The following is an 18,380-nucleotide window of genomic DNA, read 5'->3' on the forward strand; positions in this document are numbered from 1 at the left end:
TGATCACTAACATTGACAAACATGCTTGAGATAGCAATGCATGCGAGTTCGACCGAGCAATGCTCTAACACGGATTTCTTCACGAAGTCTACTCCGAAGTAATAGGTGTTGCAATAGAACTCAGATATATACATAATTGGAATTTAAATTCTTTTTGGTGCAGAATTATAAGTAGTGGAATCCGTAAACTCTGGTTACTCTCTTTGTGCATTTATATTACTCGTTTAGTTTATTTTTTGTTATTATTCTTTCAAAAATCCAAAAACATCTTTGTGGTCAGTCAATTAGATATATTGATTACGTATTTTCAGCGCTCCATGTGGGTTCGACCCGTACTTGCCTCTGTCTACTAGTTAGACACTGTGCGATTGCGGTTATTATATCTAAGGTTCTTCCAGAATCCCATCAATTTTTGACGCCGCTGCCGGGGAGCGGTTGTGGAATATTGTGATTAGTATTTTTGATTTTGTAAATAACTAGGTTTTTATTTTTATTTTTGTACAATATTTTTGTTTTTGTTTTTGGATTTTTATTTTTTATTTTTTCCTTTTGACTTGTTTTGTGTATTAGAATTTTATTTCAGGTACCTTTTTGAGGATGTTGAGTGCTTCTCAGGAGACGTCATCTAAGATGACACTTGGAGAATATATGCGTAGAAGTTCACATCCTCAGGAGACTTCATCAAATATGACGCTTGGTGAATACATGTATGGGTCACGATATAAGGAAGTTCTTGCTTATAATCGTCTCAGGTATGGAACTTGGAATCCACGTAATTTCGCTATGGGTGGTTATTCAGATGAGTATCAACCCCAATACCATGAGGGTGAAAATGAACTTGACACTAGAAGTGATTTTAGGAATTATGATACTGATATAATACATGAATCTATTACCCAGCTCATGATCATTTAACTGATTATTTGTCTATTTAAAAGGACAAGAGTTGTGTTAGAGACGTCATTTATTCTGATACTGATGATTTAGAAGAACGTATTTATACAGAAGATACTATTGTTGAGTCTGATGAATTAGAGACAGTAGACGTGCATAATGAGATATTTTCTAATCATTCAAATAATGAGTTTCCTATAAGTCACTTAGTTGCAGATAGTGATGAGACGATTATTCATGATATTGTTGCTCCATTGAGCTCCTGTTTTGATGACCCATCTTGTGACTTTCTGATTGTTGATGTGGATGTGGAGGAAATTGGTACTGGTCAGGTAACTACTGATTTTGAACCAATCTCAGCTTGTTTAGCCCACTTTGCAGATTCCGATGATCCTATGCTTATTGACATTGTCAATGCATTGCGGTCTCCAATGGATAATCAAGGTAACTCAACAACGGAAGTTATTTCTGCGGACTTAGAACCAGATTTAGGAGTTACTGAATTTGATGAACTTGAACCATTAGATACGGGTTTAAACCATTGTGTTGAGTTTGATAATCTGGTACTTTTTTGCAATACATTGCTTCCTATGATTTCTAGTGAAGATAATGTGTTGTCCGAATGTATTTCAGCTGATTTAGAACCTGACTTAGAGTGTGCTTCCCGAATAGAAACTAATTTACATTATATGTTTGTTGTCCATGCGAGTGATTTATTTATCTCAACTAAGGATTGTTTTCTTTTGGGAATAGATTTACACATCTTTTTGGAGGTTTATAGTGTTTGCAGGTTCATATTCGTGGCTGACCTGATTTGGTGGATTGATCCCCAACTTTTCAGACTTTATATATATGCTTTGCTGCTTACTTTGGTGCAACCTCACCTTGTTTGAGGTTCTTTATGTGCGCAAGCAGGGATACAAAGATTATGCTTTATGGGAGTCAACCCATACGATTTCTCTTCATGGGAGTCAACCCATACGATTTCTCTATATGGGAGTCAACCCATCAGATTTGTTTTCTTTCCTCTATCTTTTATTTGTTTGCTTGAATTTCCCATCTTAATTTCTACGTTGGATGACTCAATTACATTGAGGACAATGTAATGTTTAAGTGTGGGGGAGTGGTCAATTATCTATATTTTTTTATATGACCAGTTGTTTAGCGGGTCTTAAAAAAAAATTCAAAAATTTGCATGATATGACCAGCTGTTTAGCGGGTCTTTCTGTCTAGCTGTTTAGCAGACATCTCTTGATATTGCTGTTTAGCAGATCCGTCTCGCTGTTTAGCAGACATATCCCGATCTTGCTATTTAGCGGATCCGTCTTGCTGTTTAGCAGACACTCTTCTTCATCCATTGTTTAGTGGATTCGTCTGGATGTTTAGCAGACATTTCTCGATCTCGTTGTTTACAGATCAGTCTTTCTTTATCCAGCTGTTGAGCGGGTATAGTATTCGTTTTGCTCGAGGACTAGCAAAATATAAGTGTGGGGGTGTTGATAAGCACGAGAGTGCTACATTTTATACCCATATTTATATTAGTTATGACTCAATATTTTTGCTAATGACATTATTTTAATGTTTTTACATAAAATACAAATAAAGTCGATCACCTGGAAGAATAATGGCTAAGTAGAGGCCAAAGCGGAGCTTGCGACTAAAATCATCTGTGTTACCACTCACGGCACCAGAAGAGCTGGCTTGGCACCACTTAGCCATGATACTTCCAGAATAAGAAATGGGAGAACAAAGAATTCTCGATTTCAATCACGTGAGCTGCACCAAGGGCCAAGGATAGTGGATGACGCTTTCCACCACATTTCAATTTCAATATTTTAGTAGAAAAGTATACTTCCGTGCACTTCTTAAAGTTTGAAAGATCTCTGTGAAGAATATATTTAGAATAGATATCTTGTTTTAGTTCTTTACATGTGATATATATAGAGAATTATGAATACAGAATATCTCAAAGATATGTTTTCTAATCTAAACAAACTCTAACTAGAATACAGGGAAGTTTTAACAACCACATAAGACTCGGATTGTGAGTTGAAGACTTGTTCTGGTGGTTGTGTTGCCACTGCCGTGGCACATAATGTGTACACGTCCAATACCCCCCCTCAAGTTGGAGCGGGAGGGTCGTGAGGCCGAACGCCCAACTTGCTGACAAGATGTCTAAAATGATCCACACCAAGCGGTTTAGTAAAGAGATCGGCTAATTGGGCTGCGAAAGGAATGTGAGTTGGTTTGATAAGTCCAGAGATGACTTTTTCGCGAACAAAATAACAATCGATTTCAATATGTTTAGTCCGTTCATGAAATACCGGATTTTCAGAGATGTGAATAGCAGCCTGATTGTCACAATAGACTGGAATTGGCTTCGGAATATTGACACGAAGATCAGTGAATAAATAATGTAACCATTGTAACTCAGAAGTTACCCTAGCTAAAGCTCTATATTCTGCCTCAGCAGAAGAAAGGGAAATAGTGGGTTGTTTCTTGGATTTCCAAGAAAGAAGACTAGTACCCAACATAATGAAATAACCTGCCGTAGAGCGACGAGTGATTGGACAACCTGCCCAATCCGAATCAGTGTAACCAGCAAGAGAAAGTGAGCTAGTAGCAGAAAGAAAAATGCCGTGAGCAACCGTACCTTTTAGGTAACGAACAACGCGATAAGCAGCATCCAGGTGACCAGAACAAGGATGTTGCAAGAATTGACTTAAATAATTTACAGAATAAGTAAATACTTGGATCAGAGAGAGGATCACCTGAGTTTGGTAATAATTTTAGGTGTTGCTCCATAGGAGAGGCCGCAGGTTTAGCACCTAAAAGACCAGAATCCTGAATAATGTCTAGAATATATTTACGTTGTCCAAGAAAAATGCCATTTGGAGAACGAGAAACTTTAATGCCCAGAAAATATTGCAAACGCCCTAGATTTTTGAGTGAAAATTTGGCTTCGAGTTTTTGTATGAGCTGCTGGATAGCCAAATGATTATTTCCTGTAATAATGATATCGTCGACATAAACCAAAAGATAATTAGAGATGGCGTCGGAATGAAAAATAAAAAGTGAATAATCAGCACGAGACTGGATAAATCCTTCCTCCAGTAAAGCATTAGAAAATTTAGCAAACCATTGACGAGACGCTTGCTTAAGACCATATAGAGATTTATTTAGTTTATAAACACGATTAGCACCCTTTGTTTGAAAACCAGGGGGAAGTTTCATATATATTTCCTCATGAAGATCCCCTTGTAAAAAAGCATTATTGACATCGAGTTGATGGAGAGGCCAATTGAAAATGGCAGCAACAGATAATAAAACACGAACAATAACTAATTTAGCAACAGGAGCAAAAGTGTCATGATAGTCGATACCTTCCTGTTGTGTGTACCCTTTGGAAACGAGACGTGCCTTACGACGATCAATATCACCATTCGACTTATATTTAATCTTGAATACCCATTTACAGCCAATAGCAGATTTTCCAGGTGGAAGAGTGGTCATAGTAAAGGTATCATTATTAAGTAAAGCAGTATGCTCTTTGACGATGGCATCACGCCATTCTGGAATTTTAATGGCCTCCGTAAAAGAGCGTGGTTCATCATTAAAAATAACCGAAGTCAGAAAGGCACGATGTTGCGGAGTAAATTTATCAAAAGAAATGTAATTTGTGAGAGGATACAGAGAATTAGACATACCTTTAGAAACAGAACAAACATAATCTTTCAGGTGAGATGGACGAGTATGTGTTCTAGTGGAACTGCGTAAATTAGTATCGATGGTAGAAGTCACTTCAGGAGAAGAGATGTCCGGAGAAGTAGATTCAAGAGTATGTCCAGTTGTATGAGAAGTATGATCATCCAGAATGTGCGTGGGAGAAGTCGAGTCAGCAACTTGCAAAGAAGGTAAATTAGGTGAATGAATATCAATGACAGAATTTGAAGGAGAAACAAACATGGAGTCTTCATAGAAAAAATCAGTATCTGTAGAGAGTGGAAGCACAGTGTCAGAAGTGAATTTAGCATCTTTGAAGGGAAACAAATGCTCATGAAAGACAACATCTCTAGATACAAAAGTTGTTTTTGTGGAAATATCCAAAATGATGTAACCCTTGTGGTTATGAGGATATCCTAAAAAAACACCAGGCTTAGCCCGCGGGTCAAATTTAGAATGAATCTTTGTGTTTCTAGCATAACAGAGACGACCAATAACACGGAGATGACGATAATTAGGGACAGTACCAAGAAGAACTTCATGTGGAGTTTTATGTTTCAAAATAGGAGTTGGCATTTTATTAATAAGATAACATGTCGTGAGTAAACATTCGCCCCAATAAGTAAGTGGTAAATGAGATTGAAAACGAAGAGCACGAGCTACGCTGAAAAGATGACGATGTTTGCGTTCCACAACACCATTTTGTTGAGGGGTGGAAACACAACTTCGTTGGTGATGGATGCCATGGGCTTTGAACCAGGATTGCATGTCTTGAGATAAAAACTCAGAACCATTATCAGATTGTACCCTTTGCAATATGGAAAGAAAAGGAATGGAATTACCAGTTGATATGGTATCTATTTTGTGAGAATATTGGGTGATAACAAAATTAAAAAAATATTTGAGAAATTTAAAAGTTTCACTCTTGATGTGCATGAGATAAACCCACGTACAACGGGAATAGTCATCGACTATGGTTAAAAAATACTTCGCACCAGTGAGTGAAGGTGTCATAAATGGACCCCAGATATCACAATGAATAAGCTCAAAACAGCGTTTTGAAGACACTGAATTTTTATTAAAAGACAAACGACTTTGTTTAGCCAATGGACAGACATCACAAAAGGGAGTAGAACTAGATTTAATGTAATCAAAAGTACGACAAAGAAATTTAAAACGATCAAAACTAGGATGACTTAGTCTGCAGTGCCAAACATCGGCAGTTGTTTTATTACATAAGACTCTATTGAATGACTTGTGCGGATGGGCTTGTAGATGATACAAGCCAGAGATAAAATCAGCCCGACCAATCACTGCTTTCGTTACACGGTCCTGAAAGAAACAAACATGTTCGAAGAAATAAGAAATGCAATTAGTTTGGCGAGTTAATTGACTCACAGAGATGAGATTGAATTTGAAATTAGGAATGTGATGTACATTCGACAGTTTTAGTGTAGGCGAAAAAACAACCTCGCCAATATGCTTAACCACGGAGAATGAGCCATCCGGGAGTTGCATGAGAATAGATGATTGAACAGGTATGTAAGATGTAAAGTAATGCAGTGAGTTGCAGATGTGGTGCGTTGCACCACTGTCCACAAACCATGGGTCAACAATGGAGGTGGATAGAATGTTACCTGCAAAATTGGCACGAGCATCAGGTTGTGCAGAGTCTGGAGCAGGGTTGATCAAGGCCAAAAGGCGAGCATACTGATCAGCAGACAGGGAGGGAAGAGCATGTGGTGCAGCAGATGTGTCAGGTGACAGAGATGCAGCAGCAGCAATCATGTGCAGATTTGCATTAGCCAAAGGTTGCTGTGGAGAACTGTTGGCAGGGGGAAAACCATGGAGCCTGTAGCACTTGTCCCGAACATGGCCTAGTCTGTTACAATAGTCGCAAAAAGGAAGCTGGCGCTTGTTCTGATTGGATGGCGGACGAGAGCTGGACTGGAAATTTCGAGTCGAAGCAAGAGCAGCAGCATCAACAGTTGGCAGAGGAGTATGAGTTATATGCTGCTGTTCCTCCTCCTGCTGGACAAGATTGAAGATACGAAGTGCACTGGGGAAGGGATCCATAGTGAGTATCTGACTACGAAGGTTGGAAAACCTGTCGTGTAATCCCTGCAGAAACTCCATGGCACGTTCTCTTTCGAGTCTTTCAAGCATGTGCTTGCCAGCACCACAGATACATGCTTCCGTAGAAGCAACCAGGGAGTCATATTGATCCCAAAGAGTTTTTATTTTGGTATAGTAAAGAGACACAGGCATTGATTCCTGTTTGATTGAAGCAATTGAAGATTTTAAACGAAACAGAATAGGGGCATTAGAGACACAAAACCTGATTTGCAGATCTTTCCAGATAGCATGAGAGTTGGCAGCATACAGGCAGCTAGCCCTGATATCTGGTTGACAAGAGTTTAGAAGCCAACTTCCCACGAGATCATCACATCTCTTCCAGCATTGAAACTGCAGCGGATCTGTTGGAGGAGGAAGGGAGCCATCAACAAAACCAAGCTTTCCCTTGGCATTCAGAGACTTGGTGATTCCCCTAACCCATGAACCGTAGTTGTCTCCTTGTAAAAGAGGAGAGGATAGCACAGTTGCAGGGTTATCACTGGGATGAATGATATAAGGGTCTAGAGTTCTAGGAAGAGCTGAAGAATTGAGTAGAGGTTCAGTGTTTTGGGAAGAGATGTTATCATGCACAGGAGAGTTGGGAGAAGATGGATTAGATCCAGACATGATGAAAAAAAAAATATGAAGGATAAAAGGAGACGGCAGCAGAGATGAAGCGGAAGAGAAGATATGTTTCTTAGGATCTACAAGGATACCATCTTAAAGTTTGAAAGATCTCTGTGAAGAATATATTTAGAATAGATATCTTGTTTTTGTTCTTTACATGTGATATATATATAGAGAATTATGAATACAGAATATCTCAAAGATATGTTTCCTAATCTAAACAAACTCTAACTAGAATACAGGGAAGTTTTAACAACAACATAAGACTCGGATTGTGAGTTGAAGACTTGTTCTGGTGGTTGTGTTGCCACTGCCGTGGCACACAATGTGTACACGTCCAATAGCACTTTCATTTTGGTTTCGTTTCATCATCTTGGTCATGGTGTCGACTGTTAGTGTTGAAGAGAAATCAAAGAACTGGAATAATTGAAGGTGGCATCGATGGGCAGTTGGTTGGAGAACAAGAAGGTGCCAACGGTGGTTGCATGGAACTTCAGATGCAAACTGGGTACATTTGAAGCGTTCTTGATGACTGAAATAACAATCAGTGATATGGTGCTTGGCCGGACTTGAGAACGAGCTTGGCAGTAAGCATTTTGAGATCGAGATGGAGTTTATCTTCTCATCGGTTCAGGGAAGCAAGGAATTCAGTCGAAGGTCAGTTGAAGAAGGTATATATGGCGAGAACACAGCAAGCAACAGTAGATGGAAGATTGGCTGTCGAATGGAGACCCGAATGAAGAAAGATCAAGAGTTATGAAATGTCAAGGAGCTGGTGATGCAAGGATAACAAGTGGTGATTGTTGGGTGTCGAATTCTTGAACTGGTGGTAAGTTCTGTTGTTCGATGGAGCAAGTGCAGGTGTGGACGGAGTCAGGTGCAGATGTATGCGAACACAGAGAAATAAGATGAACTGGGATTTGTATGGTGCAGTGAGTTAAGGCATGGACTCTGTGATGCATTCAAATGGATTTTATATGGGATTTTCCATCGAGAAGATGTGGTTCGAGCATCTGCAGTTGAGACAAAATTTCAGTTGACAGCAGAAGCAAAAGGATGGATTATTATCGAGTTGCCAAATCAGTGGAAGTGCCATCGTATCATGGCTGTAGGAGAACTGAAATGGTGTTGGTAGTGGTGATTGAACTGGTGATAGTCGGGCAGCTTGGGTTTGCTGGTGTTGTCTCGAGTGTGTTACAAAGGAAGGTGAAGGTGCTAGTGAGATCGACCAAAGCTGGCCGTGATTCAGAAGACTTGAGGGGAATAGAAAGAAGCGTTTGCAGTTGGAGACTTGGAGTTTCGTAGTTGACTGAGTTTGGAAAATGGGTTCTGTTTGCCGGACTGGGCCGTGTCTTGCTAGGCCCAATGTGAACTTCTTCGCATCACTCGTATAAAAACTACGAGAAGAACATAAGAGGGGGGAGGCCGGCTAGAGAGCCGAAACCAGTGAGAAGAAAAGAGTGGAGGCGCAGAGCAGACAAAACAAGAGAAGGGGAAGAAGAACCGCACCGGGGTGACAACGGTGATATCGGTTTATTATTTCTTACTTTTATAATTTATTTTCATGGATTTTGAGAAATTCATTTTCATATTTCGCTAAGATTTGTAATTAGAATTTATGGAGAAAACTACTTGGAGCATTAAACTATTTGATATCTTTTGAAATTATTTTGGTATTAGGCTATGAGAAATGAATAGAAAATTCTTTAATTATGTTTATTGATTATTTTAGAACATCTGTTGTTACTCCACTGGCTTTGTACGACACAATATCCTAAGTTCATTAATTCATGTAGGTTGCAATTTTATGTGTTAGTATTTGATAATCCATGCTTAGGTTGAATCATTTGATGGGTTACGCTTAGACGAAGCAAATAACAATTGTGAATCTATAAATTATGTTTTTGATAATACTCTCGTCATTATAATTTGATAGGTCATGCTTAGCGAATTTGATGGGCTATACTTAGGAGATGCGAGTTTATGATCGAAAATCATATCGATAATAGGTGTTGCAACAGAACTGAGATATATACATAATTGGAATTTAAATTCTTTTTGGTGCAGAATTATAAGTAGTGGAATCTGTAAACTCTGGTTACTCTCTTTGTGCATTTATATTACTCATTTAGTTTATTTTATGTTATTGTTCTTTCAAAAATCCAAAAACATCTTTATTGGTCAGTAAATTAGATATATTGATTATGTATTTTCACCGCTCCCTGTGGGTTCGAACCGTACTTGCCTCTGTCTACTAGTTAGACACCGTGCGATTGCGGTTATTATATATAGGGTTCTTCTAGAATCCCATCAAGAAGTGTGTGTGAGATCAATGGTGATCGAAGATTTATGGATGTGTTTAAGATTTCTGCAAGTGAACTGTTGAGTTCGAGTAAGTTCTGATTGATTGATTGACTGATTGATTGATTGATTGAATTCTGCTCTGTTGAGATTTCTTGTTCATATGAGAATTCATATTGCAAGAATAGTAGACACATTGATCCCAGTAAGTGTGACGGTTGCTTGAGTGAAAGAGTGGGAAAGTGGGAAATCGTGATCAAACCAGTTCCATGTGCGTGGGAGAATTGGTTGATTGTCCATCCACTACTTTGCTGACTCCTTAAACTGCTTGCACGACTTACTCACATTTCTCATTGTGGGTGTACACATGTGTCATAGACGGCCAGACCAAAACCCTAATGAATATCCCCCCATATGACATGATTAATGTCTCATGAATGTGGAGTCTGCGAGGCAGACATGTATTTAATTGGTCAATTGTTGACTAGACATGAGTCTTAGCCTTGATGAATAGAGCATATATAAGGTGTCTGCTGAAACAGAATAATGGAAAGATATTGAGTCTTGATGAATTGTGATATATCATTTTACCAGTTGAGGTAAAATAATGTACAGACGCTGAGTGTTAATGGATTGTGATACATCATTTTACCAGCTGAGGTAATAATGATGTTTTTATAAGTTGAATCGACGAGCGTCCAATGAGATTGCTCGATCATGGTCTTGTTGATAGGAAATGTTGTTGAGCATTCGTTTGTGTTATGAGTTGTCGAAGAAGAAAGATTATAATGGTCGACTGACGAACCAAATATTGGTTGATGAAATAATGAAATATTAATATCTGGACAGTGGAATTCTCGAATGTTGATAGTTGAATCAACATGAGGAATATTGATCGGTCGAGCAATTAAATATTGATAGTTGAATCAATATTGCTAGAAGTGAGTTCTGAACCCAGTTGATTGTATATTTTGCTAACTTAAGCAATTTAGTGTTGATAGATGAGCAAAGCAAATATTACTAGTTTAAACAAATATTGCTCGTTGGAGCAAATATTGCTCAATTAATGAATTATTGGTAGCGGGACCAAATGAAATATTAATTAAAAATACTGGTAGCTGGCCTGAATATTGTATAATTAATTAGAATGTTGATTACTGGATGAACATAAAAATATTAGTGTTTGAACCTGTTTAGAATTATGCCTTGTAGAGCATTTGGTTCGAAACCCTAATTTTGATTAATTGTTGATCAATGGATGATTTACTGAAAATAAACCATGAGTGAGATAGGGACCGACTGCATGAGATGGTGGGACGACCATGTAGTACCCAGATGCTTGAATGAGCATGCACCAAAGTACTTTGTAGACTAGTTGGTGAAAGGATGATTAAATGTTGGTTTAATCATTATTAAAAAATAGTGCTTTTCTGAGCATCAGGTAATAAAACCTAATTATGGAGAGATGAGGGACCGACTAAGTGGTAGAAAACCGTCCCTTGGTGGTCGTGGGACCAGTTGATGGTTAATTGATCAAATTTCAAGTTGTTTGGAAAGAGTTTGAACCCAATATGAACTGTAGAAGATTAATTAGGTCAAAATCATAAAAGGTATGGGATCGTCTTTTGCAAGCCAAATGACCGACCTTGGTCGATCAAGGTAGCATGCCCGTGTCACCATGTAGCTCGTGGCTCAATTCTAAGAATTTTGATATTTTTTGGTGCGCGTTCGAGCAATATTTTGGATTTTCAGAAGAGTCTGATCTTGACTGAAACTCTCGATTTTGCTTGAATGAGCAAGTAGGACTTTGCTTGTGCGACCAACATTTTAAGAATATTAAAATAATGATATTTTAATAGTTACAGTGAGAAGCCGGGACGTTCATGTGACCATTTGACTTTTTGGCTTTTTTGGGTAGTTTGAGCAATATTTGAAAAATATGGAAAAATTATGTTTTTTGCTCAAACGAGAGAATTTCATGAGATGAGAGAAGAAATAATAAAATATGTAATTGGAGAAGCATGGGACCGACCAAGGCATGGCCATCCGGCCAGTGTGCCCGGTGCCGTGACGCTCTTTCCTATTTTGTGTTATTATTTTTCATCTTTGGTGAGAAAATATGGAGAAACTAGGAGTTTTGCTCAAACAAGGGAGTTTTCATGAGATGAGGAAAATAATAAAATAAGATAAAAAAATAAAAGGGGGAGGCCGTGGGACCGGCCACGGCGGCATGACCGGCCCGCCGGTGGGACCGGTCCCGTGCACGCATCTCTTTATTTTTTATTTTATTATTTTCCTTTTCTATTTTGCATAGGTTTTCTCGTTCGTCCATATTTTTTGAATGCTGATTTATGCATTTGAGTGCTAGTTCGTGCATTATTGTTAAGTACGCACGCACCATTTTCTCGGGGCTTACTCGGTGCTGGCCTAAATGCCCGAAAAGTGAATATCTATTACTAATTCATGGAATTCAGCTGGGAAAAGCCATGAAACGGAGTGATGAGATAAAATATATTATTTTCTGGGAATTCAATCGATGAATGTTGCGTTAGAATTAATCTATGAATGGCTCTATACTAGCATGCAATATGTTTAGGAGCGTTATGTTTATTCGAGAATCGAGGTATGAGATGGTAGAGACATCATACTCGTTCTGAATATTAATTCTGTATAGTCAGGGAACACTGAGACATCCTGAAGACGTTAACGCTCTATAATAGCATGCATATGTCTAGGAACCATCCAATCACCATCGATTCTATACAGAAGTGTTGATGAAATATGCAAAGTATTGAAAGCTCAGTTGAGAGCCTTTAAGGATCAAATATTCATGCATGCTCTGAGAGGTTGTTCAGTAAGTCAGAGATTGTGAAATGAGCTTTCACGAATCCTAAGAAATGAGTTTGACATACGTGTCTGAAGCCACATCAGGAATATGCAAGATCATGATTTTACGATTTTAGCCTATGTCCAAAATCCACCATCAACAACTATGTATCTTTTATATTCCGTGTACAAAAAGGAATATCTATTGAAATTGTTTATATATAAATATCAAAGAAGATAGCTTGCCTGTGCTTTACGATCCCCAAGTAAAATCTTCAAAAACTCAATCTTATTTGTGAAGAACAAAGATGTGGAAAACAATCTTATGCAACTCATTTTCCAAGGGATTGTATGTGGGGTTACATGAAACATTTATTTACGGTGAATGATCAAGGTTAGGTTGCTTGGAAACAAAGATACCATGTCTAGGTTATGAAACACCAAGTACTTGACTAAAATAAGCATTTAGTCACATATTTAGGGTTTTAGATCGCGAACTATTGCTAAAATTTCTTGTACAATTTCTTATTCACGAATTCAAACTTAGTCTGCTTTAATAAATCACTCATAACTTCTTCAGTATAACTAAGAATCGAGTGATTCTTAGCTCGTTGGATTCATATTTTCATTCACTAAAATATGAGGACCTTTCCAAGGATAAAGGTCATCCTCACGAAATTCTTGGTATCCAATACCCTCGAGTTTATACATAAATGTATATTTACCGTCACAAGAATTATTCTATGTAGTGAGTACTTGTTTTGATAAATATAGAGATAGATTAAAAAAAGAGAATCAAGTATTTGTTACTAAACTTTAATGAAGTTATCCCTATATTTCTTCGGGAGTCTTTAATCTTCAGTCCTCAAGTATAACTTTGATTCTATACTCTACTTCTTAAACCTAATCTAGTCTGAAACTGACTTAGGAGACTAAATCAAGAATGTGTTTTGTCATCTAAAATTGACAACTAACTTAACATACCAACGTCAGTGTGTTCACCCGAGCAATACTCTAACAACTTTTTTTCCAATAAATTGCCCACGACAACATTCTCTCAAGTACATACACTATGTTCTACATTTATATCATACACCACTTTACGATTTTATGAAGTATATATAACAATTACGGTCTTTGCCTCAAATCTGTGATTACTTTTCTCCCACGACACCCATGTTTTTTCATGAATGGTAGTGTTATCTATTTGGTTACAAGAAATAACAAGTGAATTTTACCTCTATCTAGTTGTTTACCTATTTCTTTCTCATTTTGACTATCATCGTACATCTGAACGCTCGGCCATGGATCGTTCTCATCTGGGGTGAGTTTACTTTATGTTGGGAAATGTAGACTGAAAGTACGCCCAAGACCAAAGCTGCAAAATAACTGTCTCTTCTATGTTAGAAGTTCGGTGTGCTGGATATTTGGGAGACCTTACGAAACCATACTTTTGTAAGGAAAGATGTTATTCCTATCCTTACTTAGAATAACAAGAAAACAAACATATTATGACGGTTATCTTGGAGATAATCCAACCTAGGATGGGATACTAAAGGTGTTTAAGAAATTTTGGAGAGTGAGAAATATTCATCCCAAGATACTTATGTGGAGGTTGCTCAAGAATGGCTAGTTGTAGCTAGTAGGTGAATGATGATCTCAGACTATGCTACAAAGATGTTGAAACTGCAAAACACTTATTTATCTGTTGTCAAGAAATTCAAGTTGCTCTCTTTGCATCATCGTTGTGTCTTAGAACTGGTAAAGTGTCGGCTGATACAACACATTACTACGCCGCTAGATGGTTGGATGAAGGAGGTGGCTTTGCAAGACTGAAAACGAGAGCGTGTATGTTTTGGGATATATGAAAATCCAGGAATAATATAATATTGTTTTTGAGAATGGGAAGTTTAATGTCCGGTTTATCATCCAAGAGGCAATGTACTGGTTCAATATGAAGGTAAGTGTTTGAGAGAATGAAGACAGTCTCACTGAAAATAAGTTATTGGAGGGCCATATGGATAATTAGGAGCCACCTAGTGCAGATAACATCAAGATCAATTTTGATAGAGTCGTTGGACCAAATGGTTATGCATGCAGTGTCATTGCTAGGGATAGATGTGCTCATTTCTAGGAATGTCAAAATAAGATACTAAACTTGAATTTTGTAGTATAGGCAGAAGTTTATGGAGTTTTGCTTGTTATGGGGTTGGCCACGGGTAAAGGGTTTAGGGATATTGTGTTTTTAAGGGAAATCTCTTATCATCAATTAACACACTCAAATAGAGATGTAAAACGACCCGGCACAGCCCAGCACAGCCTATTAAGAGGCGAGCCCATCGTGCTACGTGTCGTGCTTTGTTGTGCCAGAATTAAGACGTGTTGTGTTGTGCCATGTTCGAGGGTGTGTGTCGTGATGTGTTGTGCCTGACACATTATTTTACATTTTTCGAAGTATATATTTTCAACATATTTAGATATTATATGTGTTGTTATTATTCGACATAACAAAGATAGAATGTCAAAAACCTGGTTAGAATAAACAATCTTTTGTGAAATATACAAAAGAAAATGTGTCGTATTATACCGTATTGTGTAGTGTTTTATATATGTTATGACGTGCTTTGTTAGCATAATATGTCATGTTGTGCCACGTGCTTATCCGTGCCATATGATGTGATGTGCCACTATGCCGATTAGCCCGCCTTAGCACAACACATTAAGCTAACATGTGGAGCCGTGTTGGGCTAACTCATATGCTGGAATAGACTGTGCTCGTGCTGGCGTTCTGAGAACACAATATCAGAATTAGGGATAATCTGAAAAAATTCTGTGGAGTTCCAACAACGTGGCTCATACTTAAGCAGCCTATGATGTAAGCTGTAACTACAAGGTGTGGTTGGTCCAAGAGCATAGCTCAGTGGTATCCCATCAACTCCAATAAGGAGAAAGTCAGGGGTTCAATCCCCGTCGCCATAAAAATTTGTAGTTGATTAATTGTATAGTGGGTTGAGCGGTGTTGGGTCTGGCAGTGGGGCCAGTCCAACTAACTGGATTCGGGTAGGGGTGTGGGTCCGGCTTTCGTCGTATTAAAAAAAAGTGTGGTTAATACCCCTCCTTGTATTTCTCAGCTCATTCCGAGTGAGAACTCTGCCCCGAAGAATTGGAAAAAGAACTCTAGCTCATATAATCTCCTTCGATGTCCACTCAAAAATCAAACGAACGAGTACTCTCCTTGTACTGCAATTCAAACGCGCCAAATTTGCTCACACGGCTTTTGCACTACTGTTTCCACACCAAAAATCTCAAAACTACTAAAATTCTTCATTCTCAGTTAGTCATCTCAGGCTTGCTATTTACTTCCCCAAATCTTTACAACAACCTCATCTTAACCTATGCTCCACACCTAGATAACAACCTCCAAACCCTAACAAATCTTCTTAATTCCATTAAGTCCACGAATCCTATACCCTTCAATTCAATTATATCCAATCTCTCTCAGCATGGTTTCCCTTTTTTCTCAATTTTGACAACTTCGTTTATGCAAGCCAAAAATGTTCCTTTTGATAATTACACTCTCTGTAGTTCTTTTAACTGCTTCATCTTCAATCAGGACATTAAATATAGGCAAGCAGTTACACACCCATGTCGTGAAGTCGGGTTGGATATCAAATGTGTATGTTGGCAGTTCTCTGGTTGATTTCTACGTGAAATTATCCATCATCAATGATGCGGTGATTCGGTGAATGCGTTTGATGAAATTCCTCTTAAGAATATTGTGTGTGTTAACGCCCTTCTTTCAGGTTTAGCTGATGCTAAAATGTGGGCTCAAGGTCTAGATTTGGTTCAGAAGTTATATGCGTTAGGACTTGATTATGATCGGTTCACACTGTCAGCCATACTACGTGTATGTGCAGGATTATCTGCAATTGAATTGGGTAAACAAGTGCTCGTTTAATCCGTAAAAATGTTGATATCAAATATGATGTGTTTTTACAGAGTTCACTGATTGAGATGTATGGGAAATGTGGCCTTGTAGAGAAAGCTAAGAATGTTTTTGATTTAACGGAAACTGCTAGAGTCGGAGAAAGAAACAGAGATGTTGTTGTTTGGACTTCAATGTTAAGCTGTTATGGTAGAAACGGTCAGTTCAAAGATGTTATCCGAGCGTATGAACTGATGGTAGCAAATGAGGTAACACCAGATGCAGTTGTCTTTGTTGCAGTCATATCAGCTTGTAGACACACTGGAAATGTGAGTCTTGGGTTAAAGTATTTTGAGTCTATGGTTCATGATTTTGGACTACAGCCAGATTATGAACATTATGGTTGTTTGGTTGATTTGCTTTGTAAAGCTGGTGAATTGGAGAAGGCATGGAAATTGATGAGTGTGAGTAACAGTAGGGCTAGTGTTTCAGTATGGGGAGCTTTACTTAGTGCTTGCGTTGACTATGGTAATGTTGAAATGGGAAAACTGGCTGCTAACAAGGTACTTGAATTGGATCCAAAGAACGTAGGCATCTATGTTTTGTTGTCAAATTTGTATGCTAATGTTGGTATGTGGAACGAGATTGGGGAGTTGAGAGAGTTAATGAAGGAAAAAGGTTTGAAGAAAGATGTTGGATGTAGCTGGGTTGATGTCAATAGTTAGACTTGACATGCTATACAATCAATATATGAAAATTTCAACCTGTACTCTAGTAGTCCAGCAATAAAAGTTGCTTGGTAATGTTTCATTAGCTGCGGTTATGAGTATCATCTGGAAGACCAGGTATACTGCATGTTTGAGGATGATGTTCCAAGGAAGGACATGGTGTTTTAAACAATTATGTTTGTTCACACAAGGATGCTCAGAGAAGAAGCAAATCTGATGAGAATTTTGGGTTAGTAGCTTCACAGGTTACAAAAGATCGCATATGGAACCCAATCTTAGGAAACCAAGTCAAGTTGAACCTTGATGGCTCATCGAGGGGGAGGAATCATATACAAAGACTACACTGGTGACATCATTGGTTGCCTTGGTGTGGGTAATGGGCATTGGCATTAACTTTGCAGATGAAGTTGCTGTCATCAATTTAGGCTTAAAATAGGAAGTTATTAATGGTTTGCTCGACATTTAGGCTTAGAATGGGCAGTTAGTAATGGTTTGCTTCTGGCACTCTGGCTGAAGTTACAATTCTAAAAGATCAAATCAAACTTGGAGTTCAAGAGAAAATTGGTGTCGGAGTAATTTAAATGCGAACAACTTAATTCTCACTTGAGTTGCAGAGAAGTTAACTTAGATGCTGACTGCATAGCTAACGGAAGCAATTCGTAGGAGAAAGGTGAAAAGAGAAGCTTTAAATGGAACACCCTCTTCTCCCCTGACCATCGAATTTTCCCGTCGGAAGCTACCATGGTCCAATAGATATTATAGTTAAATGATCTTTCATTTCCTATTATTTTGCCTTTAGCTTTGAGGTCTCTTCGTTAATCAGTCTTGCTTTTCTTTTGTATTCTCTCACACTTTTTTTTTGGAGGTCGAAACTCGATCGCCGACTGTGTAATCCAAACCCGTTCGGTAGAGAAATCACTTACTAGATAATGACGTAACATCTATTTCCCTCTACATCTCCCTATAAATCACCCCACTAAATTCAATTTAATCACACTCATTTTTTTCAACAACACTGTTATCCTAGTGGTCGAAACTCGATCGTTGATGGCATAATCTAGACAGTTCGGTGGAGACTCGATCACTTACTAGATAATGATGTAACAACTATTTCCCCCCACACCCCCCTATAAATTCACCCCATTATATTCAACTTAATCACACTCATTTTTTCATTAACATTGTCATCCTACTGTTTTGTACCTTAATTCTCTATTTAATTTTTAGTTTCTAATCAATGG

The 18,380-nt window shown here is 38.2% G+C and overlaps 1 pseudogene; it reads left to right on the plus strand.

The window, feature by feature from the left end:
* Positions 1-16,040: 16,040 nt before the first annotated feature.
* On the plus strand, positions 16,041-17,995 carry LOC113360083 (annotated as a pseudogene).
* Positions 17,996-18,380: the final 385 nt, after the last annotated feature.

Source organism: Papaver somniferum, chromosome 3, assembly GCF_003573695.1.
Source record: "Papaver somniferum cultivar HN1 chromosome 3, ASM357369v1, whole genome shotgun sequence".
NCBI classification, from domain to species: Eukaryota; Viridiplantae; Streptophyta; class Magnoliopsida; order Ranunculales; family Papaveraceae; genus Papaver; species Papaver somniferum.